Genomic DNA, 16,531 nt, shown 5'->3' on the forward strand with positions numbered 1-16,531 from the left:
GCCTGAGTGAAATGTGATGCACTGACTGAGTGGAATGGGATGCAGTGACTGAGGGGAATGGGATGCAGTGTCTGAGGGAAATGGGATGCTGTTACTGAGTGAAATGGGATGCAGTGACTGAGGAAGGGAGATGCACTGATTGTGGGAAATGGGAAGCAGTGACTGAGTGGAATGTGAAGCATTGAATGTGTGAAATGGGATGCAGGGGCTGTGTGAACTGGGACACGGTGACTGTGTGTACTGGGATGCAGTGGCTGAGTGAAATGCGATGCAGTGACTCAGGTACTGGGAAGGAGTGTTTGAATTAAGAGGGATGCAGTGCCCGAGCAGGCTTGGAGTGCAGTGACTTAGGGAAATGGGATACACTGCCTGAGTGGAATGGGATGCAGTGACTGAGTGGAATGGGATGCAGTGACTGAGTGGAATGGGATGCAGTGACTGAGTGGAATGAGATGCAGTGGGGAGTGAAATGGGATGCAGTGAATGAGTGAAATGCGCGCAGTGACTGATAGAAATCGGATACAGTGACTGATGGAACTGGGATGCAGTGACTGACGGGACTGGGATGCGGTGACTTTGTGAACTGGGATGCAGTGGCTGAGTGAAATGGGATGCAGTGGCTGAGTGAAATGGGATGCAGTGGGGAGTGAAATGGGATGCAGTGACTGGTGGAAATGAGATGCAGTGACTTAGGGAAAGGAAATGCAGTGTCTGTGGGAAATGGGATGCAGTGACTGAGGGTAATGGGATGCAGTGACTGAGGGTAATGGGATGCAGTGACTGAGTGAAAATGGATGCAGTGACTGAGTGAAATGCGATGCAGTGACTGAGGTTCTGGGAAGGAGTGACTGAGCTAATAGGGATGCAGTGCCCGAGCGGGCTTGGGGTGCAGTGACTGAGTGAAATGCGATGCAGTGACTTAAGGAATGGAAATGCAGTGTCTGTCGGATATAGGATGCTGCGACTGAGGGAAATGGGATGGAGTGACTGACGGAAATGGGATGCAGTGTCTGAGCGAAATGGGATGCAGTGACTGATTGAAATGGGATGCAGTGACTGATTGAAATGGGATGCAGTGACTGAGGGAAGTGGGATGCAGTGACTGAGGGAAATGGGATGCAGTGACTGAGTGAAATGGGATGCAGTGTCTGTTTGAAATGGAATCCTGCGACTGAAGTTAATGGGATGCAGTGACTGAGTGGAATGGGATGCAGTGACTGAGTGGAATGGGATGCAGTGACTGAGTGGAATGGGATGCAGTGACTGAGTGGAATGGGATGCAGTGACTGAGTGGAATGGGATGCAGTGACTGACGGAGATGGGATGCAGTGTCTGTTTGAAATGGGATCCTGCGACTGAAGTTAATGGGATGCAGTGACTGAGGGTAATGGGATGCAGTGACTGAGTGGAATGGGATGCAGTGACTGAGTGGAATGGGGTGCAGTGACTGCGTGAAATGGGATGCAGTGAATGAGTGAAATGAGATGCAGTGACTGAGGGAAATGAGCGCAGTGACTGATAGAAATCGGATACAGTGATTGATGGAACTGGGATGCAGTGACTGAAGGAAATGGGATGCGGTGACTTTGTGTACTGGGATGTGGTGACTGTGTGAACTGGGATGTGGTGACTGTGTGAACTGGGATGCGGTGACTATGTGAACTGGGATGCAGTGGCTGAGTGAAATGGGATGCAGTGACTGAGTGAAATGGGATGCAGTGACTGAGTGAAATGGGATGCAGTGACTGAGGACAATGGGTTGCAGTGACTGAGGGAAATGGGAAGGAGTGACTGAGTTAATAGGGATGCAGTGACTGGGAAATGGGATGCAGTGACAGTGGGAAATGGGATGCAGTGACTGATGGAAATGGGACGCAGTGGCTGAGTGAAATGGGACGCAGTGGCTGAGTGAAATGGGACGCAGTGACTGAGTGAAATGGAATTGCCGTGACTGTGGAAAGGAGATGCATTGACTGAGGAAATAGGATGCAGTGACTGAGGGAAATGTGATGCAGTGACTGAGTGAAATGCGATGCAGTGACTGCGTGAAATGAGATGCAGTGGGGAATGAAATGGGATGCAGTGACTGGTGGAAATAAGATGCAGTGTCTTAGGGAAATGAAATGCAGTGTCTGTGGGAAATGGTATGCTGGGACTGAGGGTAATGGGATGCAATGACTGATGGAAATGGAAGCAGTGACTGAGTGAAATGGGATGCAGTGACGGAGGCACTGGGTAGGAGTGACTGAGTTAATAGGGATGCAGTGCCCGAGCGGGAAATGGGATACAGTGCCTGAGTGAAATGTGACGCACTGACTGAATGAAATGGGATGCAGTGACTGAGGATAATGGGATGCAGTGACTGAGGGAAATGGGATGCAGTGATTGATGGAACTGGGATGCACTAACTGACGGAAATGGGATGCGGTGACTTTGTGAACTGGGATGTGGTGACTGTGTGACGTGGGATGCGGTGACTATGTGAACTGGCTGTGGCTGAGTGGAATGGGATGCAGTGACTGAGTCAAATGGGATGCAGTGACTGAGTGAAATGCGATGCAGTGACTGCGTGAAATGCGCGCAGTAACTGTGTGAAATGCGCGCAGTGACTGATAGAAATCGGAGACAGTGATTGATGGAACTGGGATGCAGTGACTGACGGAAATGGGATGCGGTGACTTTGTGAACTGGGATGCAGTGGCTGAGTGAAATGGGATGCAGTGGCTGAGTGAAATGGGATGCAGTGGGGCGTGAAATGGGATGCAGTGACTGCTGGAAATGAGATGCAATGACTAAGGGAAAGGAAATGCAGTGACTGTGGGAAATGGGATGCTGCGACTGGGGGTAATGGGATGCAGTGACTGAGGGTAATGGGATGTACTGACTGATGGAAATGGATGCAGTGACTGAGTGAAATGGGATGCAGTGACTGAGTGGAATGGGATGCAGTGACTGAGGTACTGGGAAGGAGTGACTGAGTTTATAGGGATGCAGTGCCCGAGCGGGCTTGGGGTGCAGTGACTGAGTGAAATGGGATGCAGTGTCTGATGGAAATGGTATGCAGTGACTGAGGGAAATGGGATGCAGTGACTGACGGAGATGGGATGCAGTGACTGAGTGAAATGGGATGCAGTGACTGAGTGAAATGAGATGCAGTGACACACGGACATGGGATGCAGTGACTGAGGGAATTGGGATGCAGTGACTGAGGGAATTGGGATGCAGTGACTGAGTGAAATGCGATGCAGTGACTGAGTGAAATGCGATGCACTGACTGAGTGAAATGGGATGCATTGTTTGACGGAAATGAGATGCAGTGACTGAGGGAAATGGGATGCAGTGAATGAGCGAAATTGGATGCAGTGACCAAATGAAATGAGATGCAGTGACTGAGCGAAATGGGATGCAGTATTAGTGGGAAGTAGGATGCAATCACTGATTGAAATGAGATGCAGTGGGAAATGGGATACCGTGAGTGTCGGAAATTGAATGCAGCGTCTGTGAGATACGGGAACCAGTGACTGAATGAAATGGGATGCAGTGACTGAGGCAAATTGGATGCAGTGACTGAGTGAACTGGGATGCAGTGTCTGATTGAAATGGGATGCAGCTAATGAGTGAAATGAGATGCAATGACTGATGGAAATTGAATGCAGTGACAGAGTGACATGAGCTGCAGTGCCTGATGGAAATGGGATGCAGTTACTGTGGGACATGAGATGCAGTGACTGAGGTCCTGGGAAGGAGTGACTGAGTTAATGGGATGCAGTGCCCGAGCGGGCTTGGAGTACAGTGACTGAGGGAAATGGGATACAGTGGCTGAGAGAAATTAGATGCACTGACTTAGTGAAATGAGATGCACTGTCTTAGTGAAATGGGATGCACTGTCTTCGTGAAATGGGATGCAGTGGCTGAGTGAAATGGGATGCAGTAACTGGTGGAAATGGAATGCAGTGACTGATCGAAATGGGATGCGGTGACTGACAGTAATTGGATGGAGTGACGGACGGTAATGGGATGCAGTGACTGAGGGAAACGGGACACAGTGTCAGAGTGAAATGGGATGCAGTCAATGAGTGAAATGGGATGCAGTCAAGGAGTGAAATGGCCTGCAGTGATTGAGTGATTTGGGATGCATTGACTGAGTGAAATGGAATGCAGTGGCTGAGTGAAATGGGATACACTGACTCTTGGAAATGGGATGCAGTGACTGTTGGAAATGGATTGCAGTGACTGTTGGCAATGGGATGCAGTCACTGTTGGAAATGGGATGCTGTGACTGAGCGTACTGTGGTACAGTGACTGAGGGTAATGGGATGTAGTGACTGATGGTAATGGGATGCAGTGACTGAGGGAAATGGCCTGCAGTGACTGAGTGAAATGGAATGCAATGACTGAGGAAAGGAGATGCAGTGACTGTGGGTAATGGGAAGCGGTGACTGAATGGAATGTGAAGCATTGAATGAGTGAAATGAGATGCAGTAACTGTTTGAAATGGGATGCTGTGGCTGTGTGAACTGGGATGCGGTGACTGTGTGAACTGGGATGCGGTGACTGTGTGAACTGGGATGCAGTGGCTGAGTGAAATGCGATACAGTGACTCAGGTACTGGGAAGGAGTGACTGAATTAATAGGGGTGCAATGCCCGAGCGGGCTTGGGGTGCAGTGACTGCGTGAAATGGGATGCAGTGACTGCGTGAAATGGGATGCAGTGACTGCGTGAAATGGGATGCAGTGACTGCGTGAAATGGGATGCAGTAAATGAGTGAAATGAGATGCAGTGACTGAGTGAAATGCGCGCAGTGACTGATAGAAATCGGATACTGTGACTGATGGAACTGGGATGCAATGACTGACGGAACTGGGATGTGGTGACTGTGTGAAGTGGGATGCGGTTACTATGTGAACTGGGATGCCGTGGCTGAGTGAAATGGGATGCAGTGCGGAGTGAAATGGGATGCAGTGACTGGTGGAAATGAGATGCAGTGACGAAGGGAAAGGAAATGCAGTGTCTGTGGGAAATGGGATGCTGCGACTGAGGGTAATGGGATGCAGTGACTGATGGAAATGGAATTGCCGTGACTGTGGAAAGGAGATGCATTGACTGAGGAAATAGGATGCAGTGACTGAGGGAAATGTGATGCACTGACTCAGTGGAATGGGATGCAGTGACTGAGTGAAATGGGATGCCGTGACTGAGTGAAATGGGATGCCGTGACTGAGTGAAATGGGATGCCGTGACTGAGTGAAATGGGATGCAGTGAGTGAGTGAAATGCGATGCAGTGACTGCGTGAAATGAGATGCAGTGGGGAATGAAATGGGATGCAGTGACTGGTGGAAATAAGATGCAGTGTCTTAGGGAAATGCAATGCAGTGTCTGTGGGAAATGGTATGCTGGGACTGAGGGTAATGGGATGCAATGACTGATGGAAATGGAAGCAGTGACTGAGTGAAATGGGATGCAGTGACGGAGGTACTGGGTAGGAGTGACTGAGTTAATAGGGATGCAGTGCCCGAGCGGGCTTGGGGTGCAGTGACTTAGGGAAATGGGATACAGTGCCTGAGTGAAATGTGACGCACTGACTGAATGAAATGGGATGCAGTGACTGAGTGAAATGCGATGCAGTGACTGCGTGAAATGGGATGCAGTGAATGAGTGAAATGAGATGCAGTGACTGAGTGAAATGTGCGCAGTGACTGATAGAAATCGGATACAGTGATTGATGGAACTGGGATGCAGTGACTGACGGAAATGGGATGCGGTGACTTTGTGAACTGGGATGTGGTGACTGTGTGAACTGGGATGCGGTGACTATGTGAACTGGGATGCAGTGGCTGAGTGAAATGGGATGCAGTGGCTGAGTGAAATGGGATGCAGTGGGGCGTGAAATGGGATGCAGTGACTGCTGGAAATGAGATGCAATGACTAAGGGAAAGGAAATGCAGTGTCTGTGGGAAATGGGATGCTGCGACTGAGGGTAATGGGATGCAGTGACTGAGGGTAATGGGATGTACTGACTGATGGAAATGGATGCAGTGACTGAGTGAAATGGGATGCAGTGACTGAGTGAAATGCGATGCAGTGACTGAGGTACTGGGAATGAGTGACTGAGTTTCTAGGGATGCAGTGCCCGAGCGGGCTTGGGGTGCAGTGACTGAGTGAAATGGGATGCAGTGACTGAGTGAAATGCGATGCAGCGACTGAGGTACTGGGAAGGAGTGACTGAGTTAATAGGGATGCAGTGACTGACGGAAATGGGATGCAGTGACTGAGTGAAATGAGATGCAGTGTCTGATGGAAATGGTATGCAGTGACTGAGGGAATTGGGATGCAGTGACTGAGGGAAATGCGATGCAGTGACTGAGGGAAATGCGATGCAGTGACTGAGGGAAATGCGATGCAGTGACTGAGTGAAATGCGATGCAGTGACTGAGTGAAATGGGATGCAGTGACTGAGTGAAATGGGATGCAGTGACTGAGTGAAATGGGATGCAGTGACTGAGGTACTGGGAAGGAGTGACTGAGTTAATAGGGATGCAGTGACTGACGGAAATGGGATGCAGTGACTGAGTGAAATGAGATGCAGTGTCTGATGGAAATGGTATGCAGTGACTGAGGGTAATGGGATGCAGTGACTGAGTGAAATGGGATGCAGTGACTGAGTGAAATGAGATGCAGTGACACACGGACATGGGATGCAGTGACTGAGTGAAATGGGATGCAGTGACTGAGTGAAATGGGATGCAGTGACTGAGTGAAATGGGATGCAGTGACTGAGTGAAATGGGATGCAGTGACTGAGTGAAATGTGATGCAGTGACTGAGTGAAATGCGATGCACTCACTGAGTGAAATGGGATGCAGTGACTGAGTGCAATGAGATGCATTGTTTGAGGGAAATGAGATGCAGTGACTGAGGGAAATGGGATGCAGTATTTGTGGGAAGTAGGATGCAATCACTGATTGAAATGAGATGCAGTGGGAAATGGGATACCGTGAGTGTCAGAAATTGAATGCAGCGTCTGTGAGATACGGGAACCAGTGACTGATGGAAATGGGATGCAGTGACTGAGGGAAATTGGATGCAGTGACTGAGTGAACTGGGATGCAGTGTCTGATTGAAATGGGATGCAGTTAATGAGTGAAATGAGCTGCAGTGCCTGATGGAAATTGAATGCAGTTACTGTGGGACATGGGATGCAGTGACTGAGGTCCTGGGAAGGAGTGACTGAGTTAATAGGGATGCAGTGCCCGAGCGGGCTTGGAGTACGGTGACTGAGGGAAATGGGATACAGTGGCTGAGAGAAATGAGATGCACTGTCTTAGTGAAATGGGATGCACTGTCTTCGTGAAATGGGATGCAGTGACTGAGTGAAATGCGATACAGTGACTGCGTGAAATGGGATGCACTGAATGAGTGAAATGAGATGCAGTGACTGAGTGAAATGCACGCAGTGACTGATAGAAATCGGATACAGTGACTGATGGAACTGGGATGCAGTGACTGACGGAACTGGGATGCGGTGACTTTGTGAACTGGGATGTGGTGCCTGTGTGAACTGGGATGCGGTGACTATGTGAACTGAGATGCAGTGGCTGAATGAAATGGGATGCAGTGGCTGAGTGAAATGGGATGCAGTGGGGAGTGAAATGGGATGCCGTGGGGAGTGAAATGGGATGCAGTGGGGAGTGAAATGGGATGCAGTGACTGGTGGAAATGAGATGCAGTGACTAAGGGAAAGGAAATGCAGTGTCTGTGGGAAATGGGATGCTGCGACTGAGGGTAATGGGATGCAGTGACTGAGTGAAATGGGATGCAGTGACTGAGGGAAATGGGAGCAGTGACTGAGTGAAATGGGCTGCAGTGACTTAAGGAATGGAAATGCAGTGTCTGTGGGAAATGGGATGCTGCGACTGAGGGAAATGGGATGGAGTGACTGACGGAAATGGGATGCAGTGTCTGAGCGAAATGGGATGCAGTGACTGAGTGAAGTGGGATGCAGTAACTGAGTGAAGTGGGATGCAGTGACTGAGGGAAATGGGATGCAGTGACTGATGGAAATGGTATGCAGTGACTGAGGGAAATGGGATGCAGTGACTGACGGAAATGCGATGCAGTGTCTGTTTGAAATGGGATCCTGTGACTGAAGTTAATGGGATGCAGTTACTGTGGGTAATGGGATGCAGTTACTGAGGGTAATGGGATGCAGTGACTGAGTGAAATGGGATGCAGTGACTGAGGGCAATGGGATGCAGTGACTGAGGGTAATGGGATGCAGTGACTGAGTGAAATGCACGCAGTGACTGATAGAAATCGGATACAGTGACTGATGGAACTGGGATGCAGTGACTGACGGAACTGGGATGCGGTGATTTTGTGAACTGGGATGTGGTGCCTGTGTGAACTGGGATGCGGTGACTATGTGAACTGAGATGCCGTGGCTCAATGAAATGGGATGCAGTGGCGAAGTGAAATGGGATGCAGTGGGGAGTGAAATGGGATGCAGTGACTGGTGGTAATGAGATGCAGTGACTAAGGGAAAGGAAATGCAGTGTCTGATGGAAATGGTATGCAGTCACTGAGGGAAATGGGATGCAGTGACTGACGGAAATGGGATGCAGTGACTGAGTGAAATGGGATGCAGTGACTGAGGGAAATGGGATGCAGTGACTGAGTGAAATGAGATGCAGTGACTGATGGAAATGGTATGCAGTGACTGAAGGAAATGGGATGCAGTGACTGACGGAAATGGGATGCAGTGTCTGTTTGAAATGGGATCCTGCGACTGAAGTTAATGGGATGCAGTGACTGAGGGTAATGGGATGCAGTGACTGAGTGAAATGGGATGCAGTGACTGAGGACATTGGGATGTAGTGACTGAGGACATTGGGATGTAGTGACTGAGGGCAATGGGATGCAGTGACTGAGGGAAATGGGATGCAGTGACTGAGGGAAATGGGATGCAGTGACTGGGAAATGGGATGCAGTGACAGTGGGAAATGGGATGCAGTGACAGTGGGAAATGGGATGCAGTGACAGTGGGAAATGTGTTGCAGTGACAATGGGAAATGGGATGCAGTGACTGAGTGAAATGGGACGCAGTGACTGAGGGAAATGGTATGCAGTGACTGAGTGGAATGGGATGCAGTGACTGAGTGGAATGGGATGCAGTGACTGCGTGAAATGCGCGCAGTGACTGCGTGAAATGCGCGCAGTGACTGCGTGAAATGCGCGCAGTGACTGCGTGAAATGCGCGCAGTGACTGCGTGAAATGCGCGCAGTGACTGCGTGAAATGCGCGCAGTGACTGCGTGAAATGCGCGCAGTGACTGCGTGAAATGCGCGCAGTGACTGCGTGAAATGCGCGCAGTGACTGCGTGAAATGCGCGCAGTGACTGCGTGAAATCGGAGACAGTGATTGATGGAACTGGGATGCAGTGACTGACGGAAATGGGATGCGGTGACTTTGTGAACTGGAATGTGGTGATTGTGTGAACTGGGATGCGGTGACTATGTGAACTGGGATGCAGTGGCTGAGTGAAATGGGATGCAGTGGCTGAGTGAAATGGGATGCAGTGACTGAGGGAAGTGGGATGCAGTGACTGAGGGAAATGGGATGCAGTGACTGAGGGAAATGGGATGCAGTGACTGAGTGAAATGGGATGCAGTGACTGAGGGAAATGGGATGCAGTGACTGAGGGAAATGGGATGCAGTGACTGAGTGAAATGAGATGCAGTGACTGATGGAAATGGTATGCAGTGACTGATGGAAATGGTATGCAGTGACTGATGGAAATGGTATGCAGTGACTGAAGGAAATGGGATGCAGTGACTGACGGAAATGGGATGCAGTGTCTGTTTGAAATGGGATCCTGCGACTGAAGTTAATGGGATGCAGTGACTGAGGGCAATGGGATGCAGTGACTGAGTGAAATGGGATGCAGTGACTGAGGACAATGGGATGTAGTGACTGAGGACAATGGGATGTAGTGACTGAGGGCAATGGGACGCAGTGACTGAGTGAAACGGGACGCAGTGACTGAGGGTAACGGGATGCAGTGACTGAGGGAAATGGGATGCAGTGACTGGGAAATGGGATGCAGTGACAGTGGGAAATGGGATGCAGTGACAGTGGGAAATGGGATGCAGTGACAGTGGGAAATGGGATGCAGTGACAGTGGGAAATGGGATGCAGTGACTGATGGAAATGGGATGCAGTGACTGAGGGAAATGAAATGCAATGTCTTAGGGAAATGAAATGCAGTGTTTGTGGGAAATGGGATGCAGTGACTGATGGAAATGGAAGCAGTGACTGAGTGAAATGGGATGCAGTGACGGAGGTACTGGGAATGAGTGACTGAGTGAATCGGGATGCAGTGCCCGAGCGGGCTTGGGGTGCAGTGACTTAGGGAAATGGGATACAGTGCCTTAGTGAAATGTGACGCACTGACTGAGTGGAATGGGATGCAGTGACTGAGTGGAATGGGATGCAGTGACTGAGTGGAATGGGATGCAGTGACTGAGTGGAATGGGATGCAGTGACTGAGTGAAATGGGATGCAGTGACTGAGGGAAATGGGAGCAGTGACTGAGTGAAATGGGAGCAGTGACTGAGTGAAATGGGCTGCAGTGACTTAAGGAATGGAAATGCAGTGTCTGTGGGAAATGGGATGCTGCGACTGAGGGAAATGGGATGCAGTGACTGACGGAAATGGGATGCAGTGACTGAGCGAAATGGGATGCAGTGACTGAGCGAAGTGGGATGCAGTAACTGAGTGAAGTGCGATGCAGTGACTGAGGGAAATGGGATGCACTGACTGAGTGAAATGAGATGCAGTGACTGATGGAAATGGTATGCAGTGACTGAGCAAAATGGGTTGCAGTGACTGACGGAAATGGGATGCAGTGTCTGTTTGAAATGGGATCCTGTGACTGAAGTTAATGGGATGCAGTTACTGAGGGTAATGGGATGCAGTGACTGAGTGAAATGGGATGCAGTGACTGAGGACAATGGGATGCAGTGACTGAGGGCAATGGGATGCAGTGACTGAGGGCAATGGGATGCAGTGACTGAGGGCAATGGGATGCAGTGACTGAGGGCAATGGGATGCAGTGACTGAGGGCAATGGGATGCAGTGACTGAGGGCAATGGGATGCAGTGACTGAGTGAAATGCACGCAGTGACTGATAGAAATCGGATACAGTGACTAATGGAACTGGGATGCGGTGACTGACGGAACTGGGATGCGGTGACTTTGTGAACTGGGATGTGGTGCCTGTGTGAACTGGGATGCGGTGACTATGTGAACTGAGATGCTGTGGCTGAATGAAATGGGATGCAGTGGCTGAGTGAAATGGGATGCAGTGGGGAGTGAAATGGGATGCAGTGACTGGTGGAAATGAGATGCAGTGACTAAGGGAAAGGAAATGCAGTGTCTGATGGAAATGGTGTGCAGTGACTGAGGGAAATGGGATGCAGTGACTGACGGAAATGGGATGCAGTGACTGAGTGAAATGGGATGCAGTGATTGAGGGAAATGGGATGCAGGGACTGACGGAAATGGGATGCAGTGTCTGAGCGAAATGGGATGCAGTGACTGAGCGAAATGGGATGCAGTGACTGAGGGAAATGGGATGCAGTGACTGAGGGAAATGGGATGCAGTGACTGAGTGAAATGAGATGCAGTGACTGATGGAAATGGTATGCAGTGACTGACGGAAATGGGATGCAGTGACTGAGTGAAATGGGATGCAGTGACTGAGGACAATGGGATGCAGTGACAGTGGGAAATGGGATGCAGTGACAGTGGGAAATGGGATGCAGTGACAGTGGGAAATGGGTTGCAGTGACAATGGGAAATGGGATGCAGTGACTGAGTGAAATGGGACGCAGTGACTGAGTGAAACGGGACGCAGTGACTGAGGGTAACGGGATGCAGTGACTGAGGGAAATGGGATGCAGTGACTGGGAAATGGGATGCAGTGACAGTGGGAAATGGGATGCAGTGACTGATGGAAATGGGATGCAGTGACTGAGGGAAATGAAATGCAATGTCTTAGGGAAATGAAATGCAGTGTTTGTGGGAAATTGGATGCTGGGACTGAGGGTAATGGGATGCAGTGACTGATGGAAATAGAAGCAGTGACTGAGTGAAATGGGATGCAGTGACGGAGGTACTGGGAATGAGTGACTGAGTGAATCGGGATGCAGTGCCCGAGCGGGCTTGGGGTGCAGTGCCTTAGGGAAATGGGATACAGTGCCTTAGTGAAATGTGACGCACTGACTGAGTGAAATGGGATGCAGTGACTGAGTGGAATGGGATGCAGTGACTGAGTGGAATGGGATGCAGTGACTGAGTGAAATGGGATGCAGTGACTGAGGGAAATGGGAGCAGTGACTGAGTGAAATGGGAGCAGTGACCGAGTGAAATGGGCTGCAGTGACTTAAGGAATGGAAATGCAGTGTCTGTGGGAAATGGGATGCTGCGACTGAGGGAAATGGGATGCAGTGACTGAGCGAAATGGGATGCAGTGACTGAGCGAAATGGGATGCAGTGACTGAGCGAAGTGGGATGCAGTGACTGAGGGAAATGGGATGCACTGACTGAGTGAAATGAGATGCAGTGACTGATGGAAATGGTATTCAGTGACTGAGGAAAATGGGATGCAGTGACTGACGGAAATGGGATGCAGTGTCTGTTTGAAATGGGATCCTGTGACTGAAGTTAATGGGATGCAGTTACTGAGGGTCATGGGATGCAGTGACTGAGTGAAATGGGATGCAGTGACTGAGGACAATGGGATGTAGTGACTCTGGGCAATGGGATGCAGTGACTGAGGGCAATGGGATGCAGTGACTGAGGGCAATGGGATGCAGTGACTGAGAGCAATGGGAGGCAGTGACTGAGGGTAATGGGATGCAGTGACTGAGTGAAATGCACGCAGTGACTGATAGAAATCGGATACAGTGACTGATGGAACTGGGATGCAGTGACTGACGGAACTGGGATGCGGTGACTTTGTGAACTGGGATGTGGTGCCTGTGTGAACTGGGATGCGGTGACGATGTGAACTGAGATGCTGTGGCTGAATGAAATGGGATGCAGTGGCTGAGTGAAATGGGATGCAGTGGCTGAGTGAAATGGGATGCAGTGGCTGAGGGGAATGGGATGCAGTGACTGCGTGAAATGCGCGCAGTGACTGCGTGAAATGCGCGCAGTGACTGCGTGAAATGCGCGCAGTGACTGCGTGAAATGCGCGCAGTGACTGCGTGAAATGCGCGCAGTGACTGCGTGAAATGCGCGCAGTGACTGCGTGAAATGCGCGCAGTGACTGCGTGAAATGCGCGCAGTGACTGCGTGAAATGCGCGCAGTGACTGCGTGAAATGCGCGCAGTGACTGCGTGAAATGCGCGCAGTGACTGATAGAAATCGGAGACAGTGATTGATGGAACTGGGATGCAGTGACTGACGGAAATGGGATGCGGTGACTTTGTGAACTGGAATGTGGTGATTGTGTGAACTGGGATGCGGTGACTATGTGAACTGGGATGCAGTGGCTGAGTGAAATGGGATGCAGTGGCTGAGTGAAATGGGATGCAGTGACTGAGGGAAGTGGGATGCAGTGACTGAGGGAAATGGGATGCAGTGACTGAGGGAAATGGGATGCAGTGACTGAGTGAAATGGGATGCAGTGACTGAGGGAAATGGGATGCAGTGACTGAGGGAAATGGGATGCAGTGACTGAGTGAAATGAGATGCAGTGACTGATGGAAATGGTATGCAGTGACTGATGGAAATGGTATGCAGTGACTGATGGAAATGGTATGCAGTGACTGAAGGAAATGGGATGCAGTGACTGACGGAAATGGGATGCAGTGTCTGTTTGAAATGGGATCCTGCGACTGAAGTTAATGGGATGCAGTGACTGAGGGCAATGGGATGCAGTGACTGAGTGAAATGGGATGCAGTGACTGAGGACAATGGGATGTAGTGACTGAGGACAATGGGATGTAGTGACTGAGGGCAATGGGACGCAGTGACTGAGTGAAACGGGACGCAGTGACTGAGGGTAACGGGATGCAGTGACTGAGGGAAATGGGATGCAGTGACTGGGAAATGGGATGCAGTGACAGTGGGAAATGGGATGCAGTGACAGTGGGAAATGGGATGCAGTGACTGATGGAAATGGGATGCAGTGACTGAGGGAAATGAAATGCAATGTCTTAGGGAAATGAAATGCAGTGTTTGTGGGAAATGGGATGCAGTGACTGATGGAAATGGAAGCAGTGACTGAGTGAAATGGGATGCAGTGACGGAGGTACTGGGAATGAGTGACTGAGTGAATCGGGATGCAGTGCCCGAGCGGGCTTGGGGTGCAGTGACTTAGGGAAATGGGATACAGTGCCTTAGTGAAATGTGACGCACTGACTGAGTGGAATGGGATGCAGTGACTGAGTGGAATGGGATGCAGTGACTGAGTGGAATGGGATGCAGTGACTGAGTGGAATGGGATGCAGTGACTGAGTGAAATGGGATGCAGTGACTGAGGGAAATGGGAGCAGTGACTGAGTGAAATGGGAGCAGTGACTGAGTGAAATGGGCTGCAGTGACTAAAGGAATGGAAATGCAGTGTCTGTGGGAAATGGGATGCTGCGACTGAGGGAAATGGGATGCAGTGACTGACGGAAATGGGATGCAGTGACTGAGCGAAATGGGATGCAGTGACTGAGCGAAGTGGGATGCAGTAACTGAGTGAAGTGCGATGCAGTGACTGAGGGAAATGGGATGCACTGACTGAGTGAAATGAGATGCAGTGACTGATGGAAATGGTATGCAGTGACTGAGCAAAATGGGTTGCAGTGACTGACGGAAATGGGATGCAGTGTCTGTTTGAAATGGGATCCTGTGACTGAAGTTAATGGGATGCAGTTACTGAGGGTAATGGGATGCAGTGACTGAGTGAAATGGGATGCAGTGACTGAGGACAATGGGATGCAGTGACTGAGGGCAATGGGATGCAGTGACTGAGGGCAATGGGATGCAGTGACTGAGGGCAATGGGTTGCAGTGACTGAGGGCAATGGGATGCAGTGACTGAGGGCAATGGGATGCAGTGACTGAGGGCAATGGGATGCAGTGACTGAGGGCAATGGGATGCAGTGACTGAGGGCAATGGGATGCAGTGACTGAGGGCAATGGGATGCAGTGACTGAGGGCAATGGGATGCAGTGACTGAGGGCAATGGGATGCAGTGACTGAGGGCAATGGGATGCAGTGACTGAGTGAAATGCACGCAGTGACTGATAGAAATCGGATACAGTGACTAATGGAACTGGGATGCGGTGACTGACGGAACTGGGATGCGGTGACTTTGTGAACTGGGATGTGGTGCCTGTGTGAACTGGGATGCGGTGACTATGTGAACTGAGATGCTGTGGCTGAATGAAATGGGATGCAGTGGCTGAGTGAAATGGGATGCAGTGGGGAGTGAAATGGGATGCAGTGACTGGTGGAAATGAGATGCAGTGACTAAGGGAAAGGAAATGCAGTGTCTGATGGAAATGGTGTGCAGTGACTGAGGGAAATGGGATGCAGTGACTGACGGAAATGGGATGCAGTGACTGAGTGAAATGGGATGCAGTGATTGAGGGAAATGGGATGCAGGGACTGACGGAAATGGGATGCAGTGTCTGAGCGAAATGGGATGCAGTGACTGAGCGAAATGGGATGCAGTGACTGAGGGAAATGGGATGCAGTGACTGAGGGAAATGGGATGCAGTGACTGAGTGAAATGAGATGCAGTGACTGATGGAAATGGTATGCAGTGACTGACGGAAATGGGATGCAGTGACTGAGTGAAATGGGATGCAGTGACTGAGGACAATGGGATGCAGTGACAGTGGGAAATGGGATGCAGTGACAGTGGGAAATGGGATGCAGTGACAGTGGGAAATGGGTTGCAGTGACAATGGGAAATGGGATGCAGTGACTGAGTGAAATGGGACGCAGTGACTGAGTGAAACGGGACGCAGTGACTGAGGGTAACGGGATGCAGTGACTGAGGGAAATGGGATGCAGTGACTGGGAAATGGGATGCAGTGACAGTGGGAAATGGGATGCAGTGACTGATGGAAATGGGATGCAGTGACTGAGGGAAATGAAATGCAATGTCTTAGGGAAATGAAATGCAGTGTTTGTGGGAAATTGGATGCTGGGACTGAGGGTAATGGGATGCAGTGACTGATGGAAATAGAAGCAGTGACTGAGTGAAATGGGATGCAGTGACGGAGGTACTGGGAATGAGTGACTGAGTGAATCGGGATGCAGTGCCCGAGCGGGCTTGGGGTGCAGTGCATTAGGGAAATGGGATACAGTGCCTTAGTGAAATGTGACGCACTGACTGAGTGAAATGGGATGCAGTGACTGAGTGGAATGGGATGCAGTGACTGAGTGGAATGGGATGCAGTGACTGAGTGAAATGGGATGCAGTGACTGAGGGAAATGGGAGCAGTGACTGAGTGAAATGGGAGCA

The 16,531-nt window shown here is 50.3% G+C and overlaps 1 long non-coding RNA gene across 3 annotated transcripts in view; it reads left to right on the forward strand.

The window, feature by feature from the left end:
• The window catches only part of LOC132207867 (uncharacterized), a 519,454-nt gene that overhangs the window by 228,770 nt on the left and 274,153 nt on the right, over positions 1-16,531 (forward strand). The gene's annotated exons all lie outside the window — the stretch shown is intronic.

This window comes from Stegostoma tigrinum, unplaced genomic scaffold (genome assembly GCF_030684315.1).
Source record: "Stegostoma tigrinum isolate sSteTig4 unplaced genomic scaffold, sSteTig4.hap1 scaffold_186, whole genome shotgun sequence".
NCBI classification, from domain to species: domain Eukaryota; kingdom Metazoa; phylum Chordata; class Chondrichthyes; order Orectolobiformes; family Stegostomatidae; genus Stegostoma; species Stegostoma tigrinum.